Below are 10,667 nucleotides of genomic sequence, written 5' to 3' on the forward strand. Positions count from 1 at the left end.
TTAATGAAGCTTGAGCATCTTACCCAGGGTCCTCCTTCCTGATTAGCTTCTTTAGGTGTACAGATTTTAGTATGATTATCCTATATTATATGTCTAATATCCACTTATAAGTGAGTATATAACCATGTGTGTAGACCTCCCCTATCATTGAACTGGGAGAGGGACATAGGAGAAGAAGAGGGAGGAAGGGTAGGATTGGGAGGGGATGGGGAAGGGGACTACAGCTGGGATACAAAGTGAATAAAGTATAATTAATAAAAATAAAATAATTTTTTTAAAAAGAAAAGAAAAAGAAAATCTGCTCTTTATGAACAGATAAGTGTATAAGTGTACAAAAATAAAATAAAAAGATATTTTAAACACACAAAAAAATCTGTATCTGTAGTCCTCAAAACTTATCTAACATTTTTATTTGCTGAAACACACTTTTTAAATATTTCTTTTATTTCTTGAGATTATAATTACATTTCCCCCCTTCCCTTTCCTCCTCATACACCTCTCTTCTTTTTCATGGCTTCCTTTTTCATTAACTGGTGTGTGTGTTTGTGAGTGTGTGTGTGCTCGCACACAGGTTTGTGTGTGTTCTCAAATACATAAATACAATCCACTCAGTCTGTAGAACATTGCACGTGTTTTCAGGGGTGACCATTTGGTGCTGTAGAAGCAATCAGTGTGCTCTTCCCTGGAGAAAACTGTTTCTCCCACCGCCGGCATTCCTTAGCTGCCTATAGCGCTTTGTGCAGGTTTGAAGCCTTCTGAGATTTTCCTATCTGCATTAACAGGTCTATCACCATCCTTGTTCAACTCATGTGTAGGCAGTGCTTTAGGGTTGCAGTGCCTGATATTACTAGCAGACACAACCTCCTAACAAATCCCTTGTTACTGTGGCTCTTGCAATTTTTCTGCCTCAATAGTTCCTCAAACTAGAAAATATTGTATCAACTGAGGTAACCCAGAAGGAAAAAAAGTCTCACATTCTCTTTTATGTGAGGTTCCTAGCTCCCGAACTTCATATTTGAGCATATAACATGAGTAATCACAGGAACTAGAAAAGTAAAGGTGGGAATATTGTATACAGAGGAGAGAGAGAGAGAGAGAGAGAGAGAGAGAGAAAGAGAGAGAGGGAGAACAGGGTACAAGTGATGTGAAGTGATCTGAAGAGGGAAATGGAATAAGCAGGGCAAAGCTATAATTACAGAAGGAGGGAGGTAAATACCAAAGGGGGATAGAATAATAGTAATGATATCTGAAAAAAATCACAAGTAATCATACTATTAACTACCTAAAAATTATGCATGCAAGTCAGCATGTGAATATGCATACACAGTTTAAATAAAAGTTTTCCATCTGTGCTGATAATACTCCCTCCAAGATCTAAAGACCATCTAACAAAAAACTCAAACACCAGCCATGAGAAGCCTTCCCTTGAGCTGTTGGTCAGGGCTGTCTAAAAGACTCCCAAATATTGCTCCCCATGATAACTAAGAGCTCTGTAATTAGATCTAAGACTCCCCTCATCAGAGAGAAATCACCCCTGGTACTGGAAACCTAGCCAACTACTCAGACTGGTAAAATTGCTTCTTGGAGGACAACCTGCAATACCCACTTTGATAAACCAGCATAATCTCTAGCTACATTCTAAATATTTCTTCTTAAACCCACACTCCTCACCAAGGAAACGTCTCTTAGCCACAAGAGGAGATGAGTACAGAAAAACACAAACAAGCAAAATGCAGAGTTACGGAGCCTAGTCCCTGGATCCATCTACGGCAGAGCGCCCACACCTAAGCTCCTGGATCATTATGGCATTTTAATACATACTTTGTTCTTGTTTACCCCCTCCTCTACTTTCCTCTAGTCCCATCCCTGCCCTCCTTCTGCTGGTCCCTTCCCTGTCCTTAACACTTCCACCCCTGTGCTCATGTCACCTCTTTTCTACTTTCTGTCTTTCTCCACACCCACTTGATAAGATCTCTTTTCCTCTCTCATAGTCTATTTTCTAGTTTCAAGGTTTAACTCCTCACCCCCACAACAGAAATATCTGCACACATGCACATGTGTGCACGTACACACACACACACACACACACACACACACATGCACATTAAATGTACAAAAATATGTGACATATCTTTTACTCTGATTGATTTTACTTAAGACAATAATTTCTAGTTGAATCCATTTCACAGCAAGTGTTGCAATTTTGTTTTTCTCTGGAGCTAAATAAAATTTCATTGTGTATACATATCATAGGTTTTTTTTCCTGTTCATCAGTGGATGGAAATCTAGACTGGTTTCATTTCTTTGCTGTTGTGAATAATGAAGTGATAGGAATGATGTGCAGGTATCTATCTCTGTTGTAGGACTTGGAGCCCTTGAGAGACAGAGCAAGGTGATGTAAATGGGTCATAGGAGAGCTCTACATTTTAGGTTTCAGTTGGTTGTCTTTTGTTTGTTTGTTTGTTTGGGGGTTTGAGTTGGTTGTCATTTGTTTGCATTTAAAATAAAACTTCACATTGATTTCCAACAGAGATTTAAATTTTACTTTCCCTCAGCAAACCACATAGGCGCCTACATTTGTGGAAATACAAGCTACTTACTTCATGTGTTTTGCCTGACTTTCCTTCTTTATCTGTTCATCCTTTCTTTCTTTCCTCCTTTTTTCCCTTTTTTTGTCTTTATGTAATTAGCATACATTTCTCCCAGGCCTTCCTCATTTTGAAAACCATCCTTGTATCCCCAAATATGACCTATTTCAGCTATTCTTTATAATAACTACAGGGTTATAAGATTTTTTTTCTTTCCTCTTTTTGAATGTGAGTAAATATTTATAATCCTTGTGACTATAAGCAGGGATTGAAGACACATAGTTTACTTAATTATTAGTTTATATTTGTGTGCCATGACTTAGATTATGAGCAAGGTGGCTGGGTTATTTGTCTTTTTATCCTCAGGACACAGCACAATTAGTTTTTAGCAAATGTTGTTAGATTAATTCAGGCAGGGGAAATGACTCTATTGGGTTATTTATTCATTTTCCTGGACACAAAGTTCAGCAGCTTTGTCTTTTCCTTCCTTTCTTCCTTCTTATTATTTTTGCTGTTAAGCTACATGAGATCTTGACTTACTTGGGTGTGTTAATTTTTAAAAGAAAGAAAACAATGGTACAGCCTTAAGTTTCTTATCTCCCAAGGCCTCATTGCAATACTGTGTTTTACATTAACAAGTACCAGTATCTGAGGCAATAAAAATCAGGCTTCCATATACTTGAATTGAAGCATGTAATATGTTTCCCAAAAAGAACTTACTTCGAGGAGACTTAATATTACTGAACCCACATACCCTGGCCCATCTGCTTTTAAGGGTGAAATCAATTATGCACCTTAAAAGTGCAGTAAATACATAAAGGCTCTCTCTGGGGGATAAGCACGTCCCTTCCTCCTGGTGGGGTGAGCATGGCAGACTTTCCCTTCATTATTTTGACATGTGTCTCTGGGAATGAGCTGCTGAGCCACCTGGAATGATTGCATGGCTCTTTGACAGGACAGTGGCCCATATATACAGTCCCTGAACAAACCCAGCTTCAGCATCTTGACGAATTCCGGCTCCGAGCAATTTGCAGCAGCTTTGTCACTTTAGATGATTCTCCCTTCAGTCTCCAGACACCATGTCAGCTCTCTACAGCCAGGCTGTACCATTAGCCTTGAGTTTTTGTTGTTGTTGTTTTGTTTTGTTTGTTTTTTTTTAAGAGTGAAAAATGAATTTACATCATTAAATTTCAAAATTAAAACGGATTTTTCAACCCTATTGCTCTCTGGAGGTTTGGGTTGCAACTTCTCCCAAATACCTGATAATGACCATAAGCATGTACTGGATTTATAATAAACCTACATTTCATTTGTTAAACGATGGGGATGACATTGAATCTACCCCTTGTATCTCTTGTGTGCATGAACTTGGGCAACCCACACAGAGTTCTTACCATGCTTCCTGGTCTGTAAGTAGGACACAATGTTATCCACTGTTCCTACACCAAAGACCATTTCATCCTGCAGCAACCAAGAGCAATGGTCTCCAGAATCACTTGAGGAATTACTTTGCATGTGAGTTTGTGAGTAGAAGACGCACTACATCTGCATCCCAGTATGCCCAGACAGTCCTGAGAGATGAGAACAAATGTGCACTGAAATCTTTCCACTGCCTCACCCAGTTTTAGCTTTATTTTGTTGTGCATGTATAACATCAATAACAGATAGATCTTATCATTATGGTAAAATGTAACTAGTTTATGCAAACCTGGAGGACTCAAACCCCTTCAGAGTGTGGCCCATCAGCAGTCATCCCAGCCAGGTATAAGTGCAGATAGCATGAAGTGTGTGCTTGGAACATTTTATGAATGTGTAAATTGAATGAAAATAAAATGTAATTACAATTGTGCTGTCCTGATATTTATTTTTCATTTAATATTTCTTTGTAAAGATTGTTCAGTGTCTTTAGTCTTCCAGAAATTCCAGCCATATCTTGGTTTATTTAATCTATTGCTTGACATTTAAGCACTTCCTCATTTTAATCTATTATGACTTCTCTTCCACTGAGCAAGCTTTCATGTTTAAAAATAAATAAATAAATGGAGTTAGTGGTTCCCAGACAAGTACAGACTATTTTGAATATTCTCATGTTCTCAGCCACAGAGTATATGGGTCTATTACCTCCAATAACGTAGATAGAAAACAGTAAAACTCTTTTGCTTTCTTAGTATCTAAAAAACCCAAATCTTCATGTGGTGCTTTAATTTGCACTGTTAGAGCTACTGCCAGCAGATTTCTCAGTCATGTCAATTTAACTTAGATTATCTGTGCACTGCCTATTTTGTGTCAGACTTATTGCCAATAAAACATTTCACCAATTCACCTGTCTGAAAGTATATATTGAAGGTTTAGTATTAACCATCGTTTATGTCCTTTCCATTCTTTTTTTTTTTTTTTTTGCAGGAAGCACTCTATGAGAATATAGCATTGATCACCATATATATCAATATAATGTATATGTTGGGTTTCTTAATGAACTCTTTTTTTGAGATTATAAAATAATTGCATCATTTCTCCTTTTCCTTTCCTTTCTCTAAAGTCTCCCATATATATTACTCTCTTTTCTCTCTTTCAAATTGATGACCACTTTTTTCATTAATTGTTGTTAACTGCATAAACATATGTATACACAAATATGTATTACTCAATATAACCTGTTTGATCTGCATAATGCTATTTGTATGTATGTTTTCAGGACCAACCATCTGTACTGGATGGCCAGTTGACGTGCTCTCCATTTGAGAAGACTGTTTATCCCTTGCTCAGCGTTCCTTTAGTTGCCTGTAGTTATTTGTGTTGGATTGAGTTCTCCTGGGATTTCCTCCATCTGCTTGAATGTGTATATTCTTGTCTATTGTTGTTGTCCGTCTTGAGAGATGCCTTGAACAGTGTAGAAACTCTACAATAATCACTCCAACAGCTCATCTGACTCATGTGCCCCCTTGGTTTGTAGGATCTATGCCACAAATGTATTTCTTATGAATTTTCTATGTGTAGGTCTGTGGTACTACGCATCATGGTTTCTTCCAAAAATAAAAATTTCCAAATATTCTCATCATTGTTCTATTCAAAAGTATAATAAAAGGAACAGCAAAACTCTTGTTTCAGAATTTCCAGAAATGAGATCACATGCATTTGTAATGAGATAGAGCACAGGGTGAAGGATAAAAGGCTTTATTTGAACCAGAGTGTCATTTAAGTAAGATATCACAGTAGGTTTTATATAGAAATTTCATGTGTTAAAAATGCAGAGATGAAAAAGTGAGGTCTGTACAAGCAGAGAAATCTGTGGAGCCCTGGAGTATCTGGGAGGTCCTGGGGTGATAAGGTTGAGTAGACAGAGAAACAAGGAAGGCTCTACCTACCTATCTGTTCTCACTAAACTTAGATTCCAGCAGGAAAGTTGTGATAACTAATAAAACAACTGTTATCAGGGCTGGAGAGATGGTTAAGATCACGTACTATTTTTTCAGAGGACCCAATGCCAGGTACCAAAACCTACATTGAGGTGGCTTATTAGCCCCAATTAGATGTCTTCTTGCCTTCATAGACATGTATGCTCATGCACATAATCCCACACACAAATTTTTTAATTTTTATCAGTTACAGTTTATTTACTTTGTATCCCACCTGTAGCTCCCTCCCTCTTTCCCTCCCAATTCCACCTGCCCTCACTCTTCTTCACCCATACCTCTTCCCCAGTCCACTGATAGGGGAGGTCTTCCTTCTGATCCTCGTCTATCAGGTTTCATCAGGACTGGCTTCATTGTCTTCCTCTGTGGCCTGGTAAGGCTATACCCCCCTAAGGGGGAGGTGATCACAAAGCAGGCCAATCAGTTCATGTCAGAGACAGTCCTAGTTCCCATTACTATGGAACCCACTTAGACACTGAACTACCATGGGCTACATCCAGGCAGGGGTTCTAGGTTATCACCATGAGTGGACCTTGGTTGGAGTATCATTTTCAGAAAAGACTCCTGTGCCCAGATATTTTGGTTCTGTTGCTCTCCTTGGGGAGCTCCTGTCCTCTGCATGTTTTACTATTTCCCAATTCTTTCATAAGATTCCCTGCACACACATATTATTAATTACATATGAATGCAATTAAAAACAAAAACTTTTTGGAAAAAGTGGCAACACAAGAAAGTTTTACAACGCAGCGAGAGAGAACATAACATAGACAAGGTTCATTTAACTTAGTCATGGACATCACAGTTTCAAAATTGATGAACTGAGCATAACCAGACTGAAAGCCTGGAGTTCACAGCAGATAGAACTGGCATGTCTTGTCTCCAGACTCAGGAACACCAATAAATGGGTGACCCTCTCTTTATGGGGAAAGTTGGACTTAACAAGAGGCTGGCACTGCAAATCTGGGGCCGTTTTCACACACGCACACACACACACACACACACACACTTATACACACACACACACTTACACACACACACTAATTGGATTTTTAATAGTTTTATTATTTTCTACCATTCCAGTCATGCTTATGTGATTCAGATCACTGGTGAAGTTCTCAACTATGTCACATAAGTTCCTAGACATATTAATTAGTTATTTTAAACTCATAGCCAATAGCTCTTCTGTAGATACATTTGTTTTGTTATTCATTTGACTTTTGGTCAACTGTTGTTTTCCTGTCCTGTCAGAAAATTCTGGGCACAATGCATTAAATAATAATAGAGATAATATAGGTTCTGGATAATGCAGGTTTTGTCCGATTAAAGCCTTTGTCTTTATCCAGAGAGACAGTATTTTGTTTCTGGCAGACAATGTAGGCAATTTAGATCTTTTGTATGGGACTGAACTGACTCACAGCTGGCTTTTCTTCTTACTGGGGGGATTCTATTTTTAGTTTATCTATGCTCATATATACTCCTTTGTTGGCCTCAACTAAAATTTTATGCTATTTTCCAGGGTCTCTTCCAGTTGGCCTTTCCTTCTCTGCTCTGGGAGGCTGCCTGAAGCTCTGTTACCATCTCCGTGTTAGAGTGGCACTTATAAATTGGCAGATATCACAAAGGGAAAAACAGGTGAATATCAGGTCCAGCTTAATGCATAATTGAAGTGTTTTTCAAACATACAAATTTCACTAACTTTTCTAACTCTCAGTGGAACTGTATTTTTGTTAGGAAAATAAAAAAATCATCTCTTCCCCTTTGAATAACATTGATTTAATAAATATTAATCTATTACCTTGTTCTACATAGCAAAAATTCCACAGTCTGTTTATACTGATTGCCAATTTGAAGTCTTCTATGTTGAAATCCCCACAGTTCTAGCTGTCACTGTTAAAAATGAAACCACGTGAATGGCGACAGAGAACCTTACCTTGCATTTATTCTGGCATTTTGAACTTAGTGTTAGGATTCTCATTGTTTCTTGTGCCACATTACCCTCTTCCACTTCCACCGGCATTTCCCACATTAAAATTCCTTCCCATCAACAGTAGGCAATGATTTGTTTGCTGAAGAGAGAAACAGACATCTGTGTTTATTTCTTGTCTTTGTAGGTATGGGTCACCAGAAAACCTGAAAACCTGAGTTATATCCATAACCAGTTTTTTGGTTTTTTTGTTTTGTTTTGTTTTGTTTTCCATGTCTACTCTTGGAATCAGAAAACAACAGTAATTTATTTGAAATTTTGTAATTGTTTTTTTCATTAAACACCCATTCTTTTCTGTTGTTTTATTTCTTACCATAGCCTCATCAAGTTCACTTTGTTCATGCAGAGGTGAAGGTCTATAATGTAAACAATGATCGGCATATTTTAATTATATTTTTGTTGGAGAAAAACAGATCATATCCAGACCTCTAAGTTCAGGAAAGGGACTTGGTTCATTCGCAAGGACCCTGGCTGCCTCAGAACCACTGGATGCAGAGATGTATTTGTTCCAGAAATTCCATGGGACTGCCAGCATCAGGGACATTTTGCTTCATCCTAAAGTACAAGTAAACTATTCTTGAGATTAAAAAAATAATAACAAAAACATCTTCATATGGCTAGGACGATGGCTCTGGATTTAAGAGCACATACTGCTCTAGCTGCGGACCTGAGTTATGTTTCATGCGTTCACATCAGGTGACTTGGAAGAGCTGTAATATCAGCTCTAGGAAATCTAACGTTCTCTACTTTCTTTTGCAGGCACCACATACTTGTAACATACTCATGCAAGGACACACATAATGACATATAAATAATTAAAGACCCACAAACATAAAGTAACATGTGGGATTACAAGAAGGTCCTGCCATCAGAACCTATTCCATTGACCTCTGCAGTCCTGAGCAGATAAGGAACAGGTCTAGTGGAACTTTCTCTGGCTGCATGCCACATCTCCACTTCTAGGGCATCCTAACCTGTCTTCGGTTTTGCTCTTACAAGACAATCACACTACATCCAAAAAACAAAATGAAAGAAAGAAATATAGAAGTGGGAGTTCTAATTTAGAGGTGTTCTTATTAAATTCTGCTGGAATTTAATTTTCCCCTTATGGCTCACATTATTCCTCTTTATTCTCTACAGTTCTTTAGCGTGTACATGCACTTGCATGTGTGCATGTATTTGCATGCGTGTACACACACACACACGCGGGCACACACACACACACACACACACACACACACACACAGTGTGGGAGGGGTAACTATGAAAATCATCTCGCTAGAAAGATGCCAAACTGGTCCAGGCTGATGAGTACCGATTGGACAAAAAAAAAAAAAAAAAAAAAAGGCTGAAGATTAGGGGTATGTTGATCTGTGTTAGACTCTCAGGATTTTGAGGTTACTGATACATAATCAATTACAGAGAAGCCTCAGATCAGCCTTCCTTCTTCAGGCCTATGCTGCTGCTCACAGGCACACATGGGAAAATGCTGTTGACTGTGAGGAAATGGTTCTGAGCATTTCTAGATAAGGATTCACTGAAAATAAGAGTGTCTGAGATTCCTTTAACTAGAAAATTGTAGATAAATTTCACCCCTTATATTAAAAAATAGGATTCTGATCTGAGGCATTAAAAGTCATCATTACTTGGATATAACTAATAGAAAGTTTGAGTTTCCATTTTGTGATCTTTTTTTTTAATTTTATTGCATTTATTTTTAAAGCATAAGATAGTGCATATTTATAGGGTGTCAGGTAACATTTCAGGGAACATATATTGAAAAATGTTTAAATTGAGCTAAATATATCAATGTGTCAAACATTTCATTTTAGAGTAAAAAATAAACAAACCCTTTCATTGATTTATTTTTTTATTTGGTTGGATTGGGAAAAACCATGGTGCTGGGTAGACTCTCTTCTACTATGTGGGTTCTGGGACTCAAACTCAGGTAATCTGGCATAACCTTGGAAGCAAGTGTCTTTATGTACTGTGCCATCTGTCCAGCCAATTACTTTATTTCTCAAAGTTTTAAGACAGGATCTAGGGAGAAATCCTAGATGGCAGGATGGTCTAGTGGGTTCAACCGTGAAGTCAAGTAAATTGGAGTCAAGTAAACACAGATTCAGTTCCTACAACTTCTCAGTTGAGTGACTTGGCTTAACTCTTTCATATGAGGAAAATAGATTGAAAAGTTTAAGAAATTTACCAGAGTTTGCAAGGAGTAAATTATGAATCAATATATGGTAGGGTCCAAACCCACATTCTGTCTTCATTGTTATACTGGTCATCAAAATAAGAAAGCTTAAATGTATGATTTATTTTTCTCATTAGCTATCAAGATGTAAGTCTGCCACTCATCAGTTAGTGGCTACTATGGATGGCACTAAATCAAGAGGAAGCACTTAGGAAAGTGGGAAATGAACTCTAGGGTAGAAAGCTACAGAAATTTAGTGCAGGTGATAAAAAAAATGGGGTAGAACACGCAGCCTTGCATTCAGTCATTCTTGACAAGAGTGGACACTGGATTCTGATGTTATCTCTTCATTCTGTTTCTATTAACACAAATAATTATGTTTGACACTCAGTGTTGATCCTTAGTAACATAATTTGCCTTACATGATTGAGGGAAAAAACAACAACAGCATATTGACCCCTAATTCCTGTCCCATACAGCTTAGTCAC

The sequence above is a fragment of the Meriones unguiculatus genome, chromosome 20, assembly GCF_030254825.1.
Source record: "Meriones unguiculatus strain TT.TT164.6M chromosome 20, Bangor_MerUng_6.1, whole genome shotgun sequence".
Lineage (NCBI taxonomy): Eukaryota > Metazoa > Chordata > Mammalia > Rodentia > Muridae > Meriones > Meriones unguiculatus.